The sequence below is a fragment of the Athene noctua genome, chromosome 2 (genome assembly GCF_965140245.1).
Source record: "Athene noctua chromosome 2, bAthNoc1.hap1.1, whole genome shotgun sequence".
Lineage (NCBI taxonomy): Eukaryota > Metazoa > Chordata > Aves > Strigiformes > Strigidae > Athene > Athene noctua.
This window is the reverse complement of record NC_134038.1, coordinates 30621402-30636066: the sequence shown is the minus strand read 5'-3', so window position 1 is coordinate 30636066 and position 14665 is coordinate 30621402. Positions and strand designations below refer to the sequence as shown.

The following is a 14665-nucleotide window of genomic DNA, read 5'->3' as shown; positions in this document are numbered from 1 at the left end:
ATACCATTTGTCTAAGCACCTGAAAATATTAGATTATTTTAAAACTAAAAAATTTTGTGATACTTCAATAACAGAAATAAAATCAAATTAATAAAATAGGAAATATCACCTTTTTAGCCTAATTATAGATCACTACACTGGTTTGCATATTACAGCTATTGTCTTCATAGTCTCATAGGCACTTAACCGGTTATATGATCTCTGTGTTTATATTATTAACTCATCTTTCTAAAAAAATATTTTTAAATGTGACATATTCTGAAAAAAAGTACCATTCTTTTATAAAATGTAAAACATTATATATATTAAAGGTAAGTATCTGTATTTTATTTCTGAGTCTGGAGTTCATTTTTCATGTACTGTTTTCCTTGTAGATTCTTTCTTTAAACTTTCCTAAGTTTCTGAACATTCTCAGTCCCTGTTTTCCTTCAGAGTTGTATATTCTTTCTATCTGTTCATTCTCATTTTTCTTTGTTCACACCATGCTTCATGCTATGAAGAACATAAACTGCAGACAAACGATCACATGCAAAATAGATAATTAAGGGTTAATTCTACAATATAATTATAAGTAGCTTCTAAATTGTTGTATTAACTGCAGATCAAAAACCAACTTCAAGTTCTGAAGTGCTAATTAAAGTTAGCAAACAAATTGTGTCAGTTTTGAAAGAGAAACTCAACAAACTAGCATAAGAAGGACTGAGATATGTCTTGGTTTCTATAGCATTCAGTAACTTTGGTTTGTTTGAGTATATTTTGAATTATTTGCTTGTCATTTCTACTTTCTACCAACTCAAAATTATTGAAAAATAAGTTAAATTCTGGTCAAGTTGTGGGATGGGGGATGTGCTCGTGGTCTGCATGCTTTGAAATGCCCAAGTTTATTTTTTATTTTATTTTATCACATTCAGTCACTTCTGTTACTGCCTTTCATTACTCCTCTTTGCAACTTGTCCTACTGAGTTGGTTTTTAAAGGCTTCCACTCTTGTAATGAAGTGATTACCTGAAAATCTCAACATTAAAAAAGAAGTTGCATGCCATTGCAGCTGAGGAGCAAACTTAAAAGTATAAAAATCCAGGAAGCAAAAAGAAGACAGCGGTAACAATTATGATTATAGTAATATCCACAAAATAATAAATACTATTTTTGCAGTTCTTGTCATGATCCTAAGAACTTTGCTGGTGATTTTAGGATATTTTGGGGTGTCTACCTGGGAGGAACCATTATATTTATATTTTGGTTTTAGGTTTGTTTCCCGATGAGCAGATTGGTGGCCACTGTGTAAATCCAAACCACCTCATTGTATATGACTGTTGCTAAACTCTTGGAAAGTCTAATTTGAGCAAATAGACTTAGCTTATCCCCACAACTTCCCAGAAGTTGTCTGTAATGTATAGGTTCATAATGATAAGGATCAAAACCATAAAAATTAGTCCCCACTTCTGTGTTACTTTTACTGCTGTATTTCCTCCACCCAAAGAAGGGCTTGAGACAGAGGTCAGAGTGCCATGCTCTGAGGAGGGACCCAAGCCAATATCCACCTCCTTGCTACTAAATCAGAGAGATACTCCACCTAGTCCCGCAGTAGCTGGGGGGGCATTTATTCAAAGGATGAGTTCTTGTGCCAAGACCTATATCTAGGGTTTTAACCTAGACTGACAGTTGCAACGACCAGGCTTTTAAAATACAGGCAATGTTTACAGAATAAATGCTGACTCAGCCTCAAATAGACTAACACATGTGTGACCTTCATGCCTCTTGCATCCAGAGTTGGTCAGCACACCTATCTAACAGATGACTTGGTCCTGCACAACAGCCTTTCATTCATCTACCTTCTGCAGCATTTTCATTCTACTGCCCATAGGGGCTAATTTCATTTTGCAGTGTTTAAACTAACAACTTCCTGGTGCTTTTCCATTGTTAATTGTTTTGGTGGTCAAAGGAACATGAACTGTGGCAGCCTAAGAGCTCGAGACTGCCACACTTTGTTGAGCGCTTCATTTATCTGTTGCAGCATTCCCGTGAGAGATCCACAATGGAAAAGTGGTTATTAAAATGGTGCATTGTTTCCCCTTTCTCCAAAAGCAGTCACCTATAAAAACAAGCAGACCTCACCTCTTGGTGTTATAGTTTGTGTCTTAAATGCAAGGAGAGAACAGATCCTGTACTCCCTTGGTAAAGGAAATTCCATTTATCCTTCTTTCCATGCAAAGTGCATAGCAAAGAAGAAAAATCCATGCTCCTTTACTCCCTGTGCAAGACGGGCATAATTTGGCACTGAACAATAACCTCTTTAATGCAACTCTCAAATGGTAGCAATCAGGAGCAAAAGTTCATCTAGTATCTGATCTATTCAGATAAGTGTATCTGAATTCAGTGTTATGATTTTGGGCTAGAATACAGTTGAATTTGAGATACATGTTGTCTCCCTTTGTCTCTTGGAAGTGAAAATAAAATCCTTAGCTGAAACATCTCTTAACAGTGCTGAATGCTGTTAGCCTGTAGGGGGCACAGGATGCTTCTCCCCACAGGTGTTATTTCCACACTTCTGAGGTTTTTTGTCTGTATTCAACCTAAACAAGGCAGGGACTTGTCTGGGCTTTCTTCCCTCTTCATGTTATGTAGCATTCATGTTCATGTAGGGCTAGAATAAAAAAGAAGTCATGCAAATAGCCAGAATGTCTGTAAGACTTTAACATCAGAAGCAATAGTTCTGGTAAAACTCCACCAAAGGGAAGACTACTGACAATGCATCATATTAACTTCATTCTTTGAAAGATTCAGACCTAGAAAAATCAGGAAGGTCAAGAGGTACAAAAAAATGGGTAGTGAGAAATGGACAGCCTAAGACCCAACTCATATTAAGTTCATCCCAGTTTGTGGCAAAGGATGTATATTTTTTAAAAATATATTTAAAATGCCAACAACTTTTCATTATCCACACTCGCTCTCCATATTTGGCATTTTGTGCTATGATGCACAATTATCCCTCAGCAAAACTGTTATCATTATCTCTAGATGATTAGATTGATAATCCAGTTACTAACCATTCACACAGCTATTTCAGGGCATCTGATTTATGGTAACTATCTGAATGTTAAAGTTTAGCCCTTGATAAGTTTAGCCAGATTTGTCATGCTATATTATCATCACTATGAGACCTAAAATTCTACAGTAATTTTGTAAGACACAGACATTAAAGCATCTTTTAAGACCTGTAATATTATTAAATGGCCAAGAGAGTCCATAACTATTTTGTAACTGTCTCACACAGTAGAAATGGTTTGAACTGATTCTTGTTTGTATCTAACTGTAACTGTATGTAACTTCCATAATAACATCCAGTTTTTATTTTAACACATGCAGTGGTAGAAAATCCCACAACTAATAAGTTTGTCAAACTTAAAAATCTTTGTCTTCTTTGCTAGATGTCGTTTAATAATATGTCCCATATTGCTGAATTCAGAAGAGACAGGGAGAGAAAATACAGAACAGAACTGACATTTTCTGAGGTTAGTGAGAATTTAGATGCATCTGTTGCCAGCTGCAGAGAATGGGATTACTTCTGGATAAGCAGACAATAGCTCTTCAGTGAGATGTCCTTTGAAAATGCATGTGTTTTATACATCTGGTTGTCATCTGAGATTCAATCTATTTCTCTTTCTTTTGTGTAGATGATTAAAACAAACAAACAAACAATACAAACTGCAGACTTTTTCACTCTTATTTTTTGCAGGATTGGTGGTTTGCTATAAACAATATGAATTTAGGTGGAAAACACAGAGAGAGACATAAGTGAAATGAGTCCATTGTATGTGTTTATTACATGATGAATAGTTGTCTGCCGTGAGAGAAAGAAGAGAAATACAAGTAAAATTGGCACTAATTGCTGTATTTTTCTACATTCTCTGTCAAAAGACTAGAGATCTCTATGAACGACTACATTCCTCACCAAGGTCCTGTTTCTAGGAAGTATATGACAAATAGAAAATACTGAAAAGCCATGTTTTTGAAATTGCAGCTTAATCACAGTACTTTCTGGATCACGGGTACTTCTAGAAGAGGTGGAGGAATTTTGGTGGGCTCAGCTTTAGGAAGGTCTTACAAAATACAAAAAGAAAAATTTCTTCATTTTCTTCTGGCAGAATTGTTCTGAGAAATATTAACTGGATTTTGTCACCTACATTTCTTCCTCTTGCCCAGTAGTGTTTTCTTTCTCATAAGGCCGTTTTTCAGAAGATCTATAGAAAATCCTGCACTCAGATACTGGTTTGAGGGATCCCAATCTGAAGTGAGATATTTTTTTAAAAAGTCTAGTCCTTTCAGGCTCTGTTAGGATAATATTACAGTTCATTTCCAAAAATTCTTTCAATTCACAGTCAGTTTTTGCGTGTTTGGTTTTTTTACAGACCATATGTTATAGGGCACAAAACAGAATGTAGCCACATGTCATCCTCTGTACAACAAATACCCTAACACTTGTCCTCCAATCCTGATTATCAGATAGCACTAGTGGAAGGAGCAGACACTATTCCTACTATTTCCATCCAGCTTTTGAAGGGACATAGCTGAGAAAATATTTTCCTTCAGCAGAGGAAAAATATAAAAAGAAGATACTGAGTGCATTTTTCACTGTTAATATGAAACCAGTAAAACGACCAATCTGAACATAATCTTGCTACTCTCATTTACATTCAGACCAGGTGTTCAGGAGCTGAGTTTTCATGAAAAGCATGGGAGGACTGAGCACACTTGACAATTATTTAAACTCGTTGTTTAGAGGCAGTGGGTAATTTCTTATGCTTAAAATGAGCTCTGTGACTTTGATAGCCAGCAGCAGGTCTTCTGCCTTTGCAGAGAATACCCTTTAAAACAACCAACTCTTTAATTATGTGTGAAGTTTAGCCTGGAGGCCAGAAGCAGAGTCATGGGACTGCAAGGACTCTTCGATGAGGCTGCAAGGGTATTCCCCAGAGAGACTGGAGGGATTTGGGACATTATAACACATATGGAAAGCTGAAGATCTTCATGTGGAAAACACTGAGAATCTATACAGTTTAATTTCAAGCAGTCTTACTGATACAATTCTTTTCCAAAATTTACCAAAACCCACAAGGACTAAGCTTTTCTATAACTGCCTGCTTTCCATTATTATAGGACTCTGAAACAGGGGATGAATATCACTGTTTCATAAATTTATGAAAAGTTTTTTTGCTTGAAGATATCTCTGAAGAAGAGACACAGTTTCTCTGAAGAAGAAAGCCAAGTAGTAATAATGTTGGTCCATTAACATTCCTGCATTTGTCAGTGGGTTTGCGTCATTACTCAATGTTTAAAGATCCCAGATTTCTCTACTCATCTACAACCTAAATAATTATTTTATGGTTCCTCTATTTTCCTGATATTTTTAATTCTACACCACTTCCACAGCCACACACAGAAAAAAAAAAAAAAAAAAATATATATATATTGCATAAAAAGCAGACTAATACATTTGGCAAAAAATTAAAAGTATTTTCTTATTTCCATTAACTGTTATTAGCAATAAAATAAATACACATGTTAATAAATACTTTTTCCCCTCTCTGACCTTAATAACATTAGTAACAATGTGCTTTATAATTGAGAAAGGCAACAGAGCATGAGATCACTTTTTTTCTCTTCTGGTTATTCTATTTGCCTTTCCCTTTTATTTACTCTCTGTTATTTCTTTCTACCCTTCCATTAGTAATTCTAGGAAAAAAATACATATACAAGTCATTTATGTTCTGGGTTTATGATGAACACTTCCTCTGTACTGAATATCTATAGTCTCACCTATGTATGGACAGGATGTTCTCTAGAGGAGGGAAAATGATCTGTAAGAAAATGTTTCTGTAGGAAAGTCAGGAGGCTGAAACATTTTAGAGGGAAAAAAATAAAAGGAAATAAACGGGGATGGTGGAACATAAGAATAGAAAGGAAAGTCCAGGGAAAAGGACTATACAAAGAAGCAAAAAGCTATTTTCTCACAAGGGAAAATGGAGGGAGGAAGGAAGGACCATATTTGCTGAGTATGTAACCTCATTGTGGTACAACACTACTTACTTGAAACTCACTGGGTTTTGCCCACAGTAGTCACTGATCCAGGAGATATAGAAAGTGTTTGGAGAAGTCTGTGTTAGCACAATATTCCTATTTCTGAGATATGAACATAACATCTTGGCCCACCACTCTCTATGGGCTTCTGTGAATATGCACAGTTTACCTTAGCAGGCTAACAGGTATGTGAAACAATTTCATGAGACTTAGCTCCCTACACGTCTGAAAATTAAGACAGTTTTTCATCCTTTGTATGTCCGTGGCCATACGAAAGACTTCATTTTCACAGGATTCCAGATCATTACAAAGAAGTTTTAATTCTACATCTTCTCATTGTTAAATATATTGAAAAATATAATGATTTTGAAGTATTATATTTTTTAATTCAAATTCCCTGTCATTCTGTTCAAACCAGTCCATATGTATTTCGCCCTTGCTCTTTGCTCTGTTGTTCTTAGTACTTTTGTACAACAATAACAATAGAAACTCTCCTTAAATTCTTAGCACACTAGGTCTTATACAAATATTTGGAGTGGATCTGATAGCTGCTCCCTCTGATTCCACCTTTGAAATCAGCTTAATCTTTTTCACTCTCAAGTGAAATCTGAGACCAATCCATCTACCTACCATGTTATTGCACTTGTGCTAAGAGAAAGGTGGGGCTGCAAAGAGAAATATATTTTTAAAAGACCAAACCACAGAAAGGCAGCCAGTACTGCTATGCTAGCTTTTACTTGAAAGTTTGTTTCACACCCTTCTGCAGTAATATAATTTGCATCTCTTTGATAAAGAGATTCCTACTTTGAAGTTTGTTCACCCATGATCACAACAGTAATCAGCAACTGGCCTTGTTTCAAAAGTTATGCTCTGCACCTGTCTCTGTATACATTGGCTTTCTAAAATGTCTGGTTGCTTTAAAAATTTTCTCTTATAAAGCCCCATCAAGAGCACTGCTACAGATCCTAATTTAGATTTTTTTTCTCTTCTTATTTTTCTGATTTTTTAAAGCAAAGGGAACACGTCAAAGAACAAAGCACATGTAAAACAATGCTAACCATGCTGGCCAATTGGCTAGGCTGAGTAAGGATGAAGAGGGATTAGGGAGGCAGAAAAAAGATTATATTATTACCTAGATGGTTTCTTAATACATATTTTTTTCTTTACAATGTAAAATTATGAAATATATAAAAAGGGGCATGTTTTCCCTTCTATTCATGTGTTTTTACCACAGTATGTAAATACCCTTTCTGAGTTTAAATGGGACCATCCTTTCTCTTCCCTGTCTTAGGTTTTGTGTTGAGGGGTAATATACAACCCTAACAGTGAAGGTTACTACCACGAATAATGATAGGAAGAGAGAAGAATTGTTTTCTTGGTTCTATACCATTTCAAACTTAGATAATTTCACTGAAGTGTTGTGTCCTACAGAGAGCTGCATCACCAGAGCTGAGATCATGGAAGATATTCTCCAGAGTGACTGCAGAGTCTCCATCTGCTGAGGTTTTGAAGTCTCAGCTAGGAAAAGCTACAGCTGACCTGGTCTAGCCCTGGGTCTAACCTGTTGGTTAGGAAGCTGAACCAGATACCTACTAGAAGTGTCTTCCAGCTCTACAAATAGGCAGGGAAGTCACATTAGCTGTTGGACATGTGGCATTTATAGTGATACTTTCTGACTTCCCTCTCTGAAATCAGAAGAATAGCCTGTCCCTGGGTGTGAAGTTTAAGAGAGGAGGCAGTGCAGAAAGGGGCACATCAGAGAGAAGTGTTGCTGACACAAGAGCAAACTAGAGCTCCTATTTCTCTCTCATGTTTGTTAAAAGTTTTTAAAAATATATTCAGCTTCAGGCTAGGAGACACTGTCTTTTGTGTTGCTCTGTTGATAGCCATGTGTATGATAGGAACAACTCACATCTCGCCTTATTGGATCATTCAGCTGTTCAATAGCATGCTGTAATATACCCATCATTCAAAATAAAACAAAAGCAGCATGTGTCTTGATACTATACAAGCTCTCAAATTGTAAAATTAATCATATCATAGCTTGTTTTCTACAAATTTAGCTTAATTTGAGATCTGACCTAATCTGCAAACCACTTTTCAACGACATTGATATAATGCCTTTACACACGTTCATTTGAAAAGAGCAAGGCTGGGTCAAGAGTATTTAGCATCATATTCAATAGCTTCTGTTTGGCCCAAAGTGATGTTGATTTAAAAGAGGAGAGTCTTGATTTCATCTGGTTTTGGTTTGGTGTGGGTTTTTTTGCCATGGTTCTAATTATGAACTGCAGTTCAAAAGCACTCTGCAGTTATCCCTTGAGTTTGGGGATTTTTTTAGTATCAGGTTCAAGCTGGGTTCTTATAGTTCTTATCATTATGCAAGACAAAGTGCATCTTTGTCAACACCACCCATACACACTCCCATGGGGTTGAACCCACAGATATAGAGGTTGTAAAATTTTGCTGATGATGAACATGAAACCAAATAGGAATTGTCTTGCCAATAGTATGTTGAGTTTTATCGCTAACAGTTTAATTACTGTAATTCAGTTACTTTCATTTGTAAAGTCTTCAGCTTTGGTTCTGAATTCATGTGAGGACCAGTTTTGTTCAATAAAAAGAATTCCTTCACAACCACATATTAGAGTAGAATTAAAAGTGGAGATATGCTTTAAACGTGAAGTAGAAATGTCAGAGTGGGTCTGTCATGCATGACCAGCAACTGACAGTTTATATTGCTATGGTAATGGCTCTGTAGCTAATGCTAAAACATTTGTTTAATTTAACCCGTTCTGTAAAGAAATGCTTCCTGACATCTAGTCTAAAACTTCCCTGGTGCAACTTGAGGCCATTCCCTCTTCTCCTATCACTTATTACTTGGTTAAAGAGACTCATCCCCAGCTCTCTGCAACCTCCTTTCAGGGAGCTGTAGAGGGCGATGAGGTCTCCCTTCAGCCTCCTCTTCTCCAGACTAAACACCCCAAGTTCCCTCAGCCGCTCCCCGTACGACCTGTGCTCCAGACCCTGCACCAGCTTCGTTGCCCTTCTCTGGACACGCTCGAGTCATTCAATGTCCTTTTTGTAGTGAGGGGCCCAAAACTGAACACAGGCATCGAGGGGCGGCCTCACCAGTGCCGAGTACAGGGGTCAGATCCCTTCCCTGTCCCTGCTGGCCACGCTATCACTGACACAAGCCAGGATGCCATTGGCCTTCTTGGCCACCTGGGCACACTGCTGGCTCCTGTTCAGCTGGCTGTCAGTCAACAGCCCCAGGTCCCTCTCTGACTGGCAGCTCTCCAGCCACTCCTCCCCAAGCCTGTAGCGCTGCTGGGGGTTGTTGTGGCCCAAGGGCAGCCCCCAGCATTTGGCCTTATGGAAACTCCTCCAGTTGGCCTCAGCCCATGGCTCCAGCCTGTCCAGGTCTGTCTGCAGAGCCTCCCTACCCTCGAGCAGATCAACACTCCCACCCAACTGGGTGTCATCTGCAAACCTACGGGGGGTGAACTCAATCCCCTCGTCTAGATCATCAATAAAGATGTTAAACAGGAGTGGCCCCAAAAATGAGCCCTGAGAGACACCACTCATGACCGGCCGCCAACTGGATTTAACTCCATTCACCACAACTCTTTGGGCCCGGCCATCCAACCAGTGTTTTACCCAGCAAAGCGTGTGCCCATCCAAGCCACGAGCACCCAGTTTCACCAGGACAATGCTGTGGGAAACAGTGTCAAAGGCCTTGCTAAAGTCAAGGTAGACAACATCCACAGCCTTTCCCTCATCCAATAAGCAGGTCACCCTGTCATAGAAGGAGATCAGGTTTGCCAAGCAGGACCTGCCTTTCATAAATCCTGCTGACTGAGCCTGATCATCTGGTTGTCCCACATGTGTTGTGTGATGGTACTCAGGATGAGCTGCTCCATCAGCTTCCTGGGCACCGAAGTCAAGCTGACAGGCTTGTAATTTCCCGGATCATCATTCCGACCCTTCTTATATATGAGCGTCACATTGGCCAATTTCCAATCTGTCGGGACCTCCCCGGTCAGCCAGGACTGCTGGTAAATGATGGAAAGCAGCTTGGCGAGCACCCCAGCCAGCTCCTTCAGCACCCTCGGGTGTATCCCATCTGGTCCCATAGACTTGTGTATGTCTGTGTGACGCAGCAGGTCACTGTCTATCTCTTCCTGGATTACGGGGGGTGTGTTTTTCCAGTCTCTGTCTTAGAATCACAGAATCATTTAGGTTGGAAAAGACCCTTGGGATCATCGAGTCCAACCATCAGCCTCACTCTACAAAGTTCTCCCCTACACCGTATCCCCCAGCATCTCATCTAAACAACCCTTAAACACATCCAGGGATGGTGACTCCACCACCTCCCTGGGCAGCCTAAACCTCTCCTGTTGCAGTTTAAAGCCATTCCTTTTGTTCTGTCACTAATCACCTGTGAGAAGAGACCAGCACCAGCCTCTCTACAATGTCCTTTCAGGTAGCTGTAGAGAGTGATGAGGTCTCCCCTCAGCCTTCTCTTCCTCAAAATGAACAGTCCCAGCTCCCTCAATCTCTCCTCATAGGATTTATTCTCCAGGTCCTTCACCAGCTTCATTGCCCTCCTCTGCACTCGCTCCAGCACCTCGATATCTCTCTTGTATTGCGGTGCCCAAAACTGGACTAGTTATGGCCAGTATAGTATAACTACTAGTTAGGGCTTTGTTTATTCTCTTGCCATCTGAATCAAGGGATAGAAACTACAGGTAGGCTTACAGGTACACTATGAACAAAAACAGACAAAATGAAAAATTACCAACTTTTTACCAATTTTTCCTATGAGTTATTTTTTGACTACCTGATAATAGCAAACACCTTCACAGAAAATGGGGTCAATACACAAAGAAGGAAAACAAGCATTTCTCAAGTAATGTAATTCATCCTGCAGATCTACCCTTTTTTGGTGTACAAGAGGATGGTGGGATGGAAATGGAAGCTACATCTTCTGAGACAGTGAAGTTAGTGAAGCAAAACTGAGGGTCATTAGTGTGGCTTATATAGCAGTATTATGCCGAAATGTTCACATTTCTTTAGTAGAGGTGGAGGAACCTGAGAGATATTGAATAAGGCTTTGCTTCCTTGCAAAACTAATCTTTTCATTCACATACACACACATGCATATTAATCATGATTATACTTCAAATCTGGAATCAAATACAATTTAGTTTCAAGCAGACCTTGTCTTGGTGTCACAAGTTAGGTGTATTTCATGTTCTGACTGATACTTTATAGGCTATAAAACTGTCTTAGTGTGTAGAGCATTCACAGAAAAATAACATTCCAGTCATCTAAGTCATACAAGGGTGAGTAATGGTAATGCAGTTTTGCTGGGAGAAGGCAAAAATTGTGAGGGGAGTTAAGCAAGAAGGTAAAGGAGGGGGAAGGAGAGAGAGACCTTAACAGTTTTAATTCCTTCACAGACTCTTGTGGTTTGGGAAGAGATGCTGGAGGCAATTCTCAGCACTAAATTGTTATGGTAGCTTAATTCAATAGACTCTACAAAACCAAATTTAGTCTAAGATGTGTCTGTATTATTAAATTCTAATGCACATTTCCCACAGTGATAAAACACTTGAAATGAAGCTTTCTATAAATGTTTACTATCCTGATGCATACCAGTACAAGCAAAGCCCTAATCTGACAGGGACTGTGACCACATGATCTAGCGACACATGTTACAGAAAATGGAAATAATGGAAGCATAAAGATCTCTAAGCCCTCTTTTGCACAGTCACTTTCTTAATATCTAAAATGTTATGAAATTATTCTGCAAGAAAGCGAAAAATGGATATACAGATCATTGTCTAAGAACTATGATAGTTACTATATCTTAGTTAAGTGATGAATGTCTTTCTAATGAGTCTGAATGTATTAATATTTAATATTTATATGCATAGAATCATTTTTCCAGGGTTCATAAGACTAAAGAAACATTTGTAAATATGTCTGTAAGCAGGATAAGAAATATTTTCAGTTCTAATGTTATAGCCAATCTTTTGCACAGATATTAGTGTTATGTTCTGAACAGACAATAGCAATAGGCTAACGAAACTTGCCCACCTGCTGGAAGAAAGTTGTCAAAATGTGAATCTGTGCAACCGTTTCCTTGGAGCTTAATGCAGTGATATGAAGGAGTCTCCAGAAGAGGGCCTGAAACATCAGGGACTACAAGGGACAAGATGATGAGATGAGAAGATCACATAAATTACATACGGAACTCGCCAAATTTTTTTCTTTTTTCTATGTAACAGTCAGATTGTGGGCTATTAAGTTAACATCAGTTATGCTACCAAAATGTTTGACAGAGGTTACATGTGATTAACAGAAGGTGACTACTGTATTTTAAGGACCTTAGAGTTGGGATAAAAAATTTAAACCTGAAGCCAAAAATGTAACCTGATGAAACTCTGCATTGGATATGCTCATCAAAAAAATCTTGAATGAGGAAGAGAGGAAGTGAATAATACCCTGTATTGCTGGGTGCCCTGACAGTGAACCGGAGAGTGGAGTAAGCCCTTAGAGTGTGGAAGAAACCGTAAAGAAATGTACCAGGAAGAGTAAAGCAGGGGAGTACCCATACTGCACTGTCTTACCTGCCCAGGAAGGCAGGAGCACAACCATAAGAGGAAATTTGAGAAAGATCCCTCCCAAAATAAAAAAGACATTCCCCAGAAAAGACAGGCACAGAACCTCAGTTCTTACAGATCAGTAAATGTGTCTAAGCAAGTTGCAGAGGCCAAGGAACCGGTCTTGTAATTTGGCTGAGACACTAGAGCAGGCAAAAGAAACCAGCAGGGGGGTTCCCTAAGGGGCAGAAGGTCTTTTGATAAGTGTCCAACAATACTTCTTTGCAAATTAGAAAAGATATGTAGAAAGTTTTCAGCTAGATGATTCATATTTGCATCATATCTGTGTGACAAGTAATCAGTAGCTCTACCAAATGTCCAAAATTGTGCAATACTGCAATACCAATACCATGTAAGGTCACCAGGCTGTTTTGCCACATACTACACTCAGGTGAGTCATCTGGGTCAAAAATCCTTTTTCCTTTATGAGAACGAATATAACGGAGAAATCCAGGCATACATTTAAGATAAATAATTATATCTGATCCCTTGATTTCAACAGCTTTATTCTGGATTTTCACTGAGGTAGTTCAGGTGGTGACATTTGAATACCATTCTGTAAATCAAAAGGCCTTTCCATTGATATTTTAGGTATCCCTTTTTTTGTTACTTTTTATTCTCTTGCAGAAAAAAAAATGTTTTCTTCACTGTGTATACAGAAAGTGAACACATACAGGCCCTTAGGGAGCACTGAAGTATTAGGAGGCAGAGATTTGTTGAAAACCAAGAAAGGTGTAGTCAGCATAGTTAACACTGGTCTAGAGCATATACAACTGGTTGTGTGATGCACAGCTCCCCTTCCACTCATCTCTGACCAGACTGGAACTGAGTCTAGTCCTGTGCTCAGGTATAGAAGAATTTCCTTTGCATCAGATGCACTTTCAATATCCATTTACCCTGCAAATTATTGCAAAATAGGTCAGGAGTACAAGAATGCTTTCTTAGATTCACAGTATCTCATATTTCCATTTATATTGTAACTTCACTTGCAAAGTGCACTCTTGGAAAAACAAGCAGTATGTCTTGTATTCACAAGCCATACTCAGGACACTGATAGTTATGATTTCTTTCATGTCTTCATTTTGCTGGTTTAAACCTTGAGTTGCTCAGTCCAAAATAATTAAATTACACCAGTAAAGTGTGTAAATGAGAATAGAAATAAATTTAATTTAAGCCTTCTGACAGTTTGAAAAGGAGAAAGGAAATCATGTGTTGCAATTTTCTAGATTTTTTTTTTTTTACGTAAACTCTGACAATGTCACATCGTAATTGATGAATCTTTTGTGAATTGTGCTTTTCTGTTTCATTCACTGCTTCTAAGACTGCTTCTCTGAAGAGTACATAAAGTTTTCAGAGATCTGTTTTTGCAATCTGAAGTGGTTAATCTTTCAGCTCCAGTGCTACCACTGTGACTTTAATTTATCAATCTGCTGTTCAGTGAAATGCTGGAGAAACACTTTAAAGCCTAAACTCATCACTTATGCCTACACCTGTCAATGACAATCTTCTGTGCTTGTCAAACCAAGTTAAATGACACTCCTGCAATGTATACAGTATTACTAATAAATTGGATAATCAATCACATGTGTATGGTTTGACAGTACTACCTTGATTACACTGAATTTAAAATACATTTTTAAGAAGCAGGACTCATTTTTGTACTAAGGAAAAAATATACCGTATGGACATCAAGAATTTCACAATCACTCTGTACAAATAAAGGACACTTTGGGAAATGGTTAAGCCACTGGTTAGGCCACTGGAAAGCTCTTTCACTACATTACTACAAAATGTTCCCATGGGAAACATAAGTGATTGGAGATTACTTTCAATGACAGATAAATAGTTTAACAGTAGGAGAAGAAAGGTCAGGAGGCACTAAGTAGATTTACTCAGGTTTCTTTACATACAAAA

General features: G+C 38.3%; 1 protein-coding gene across 7 annotated transcripts in view; it reads left to right on the top strand.

Annotated features, from left to right (window-relative positions):
* The window catches only part of RALYL (RALY RNA binding protein like), a 397087-nt gene that overhangs the window by 334582 nt on the left and 47840 nt on the right, over window positions 1-14665 (top strand). The gene's annotated exons all lie outside the window — the stretch shown is intronic.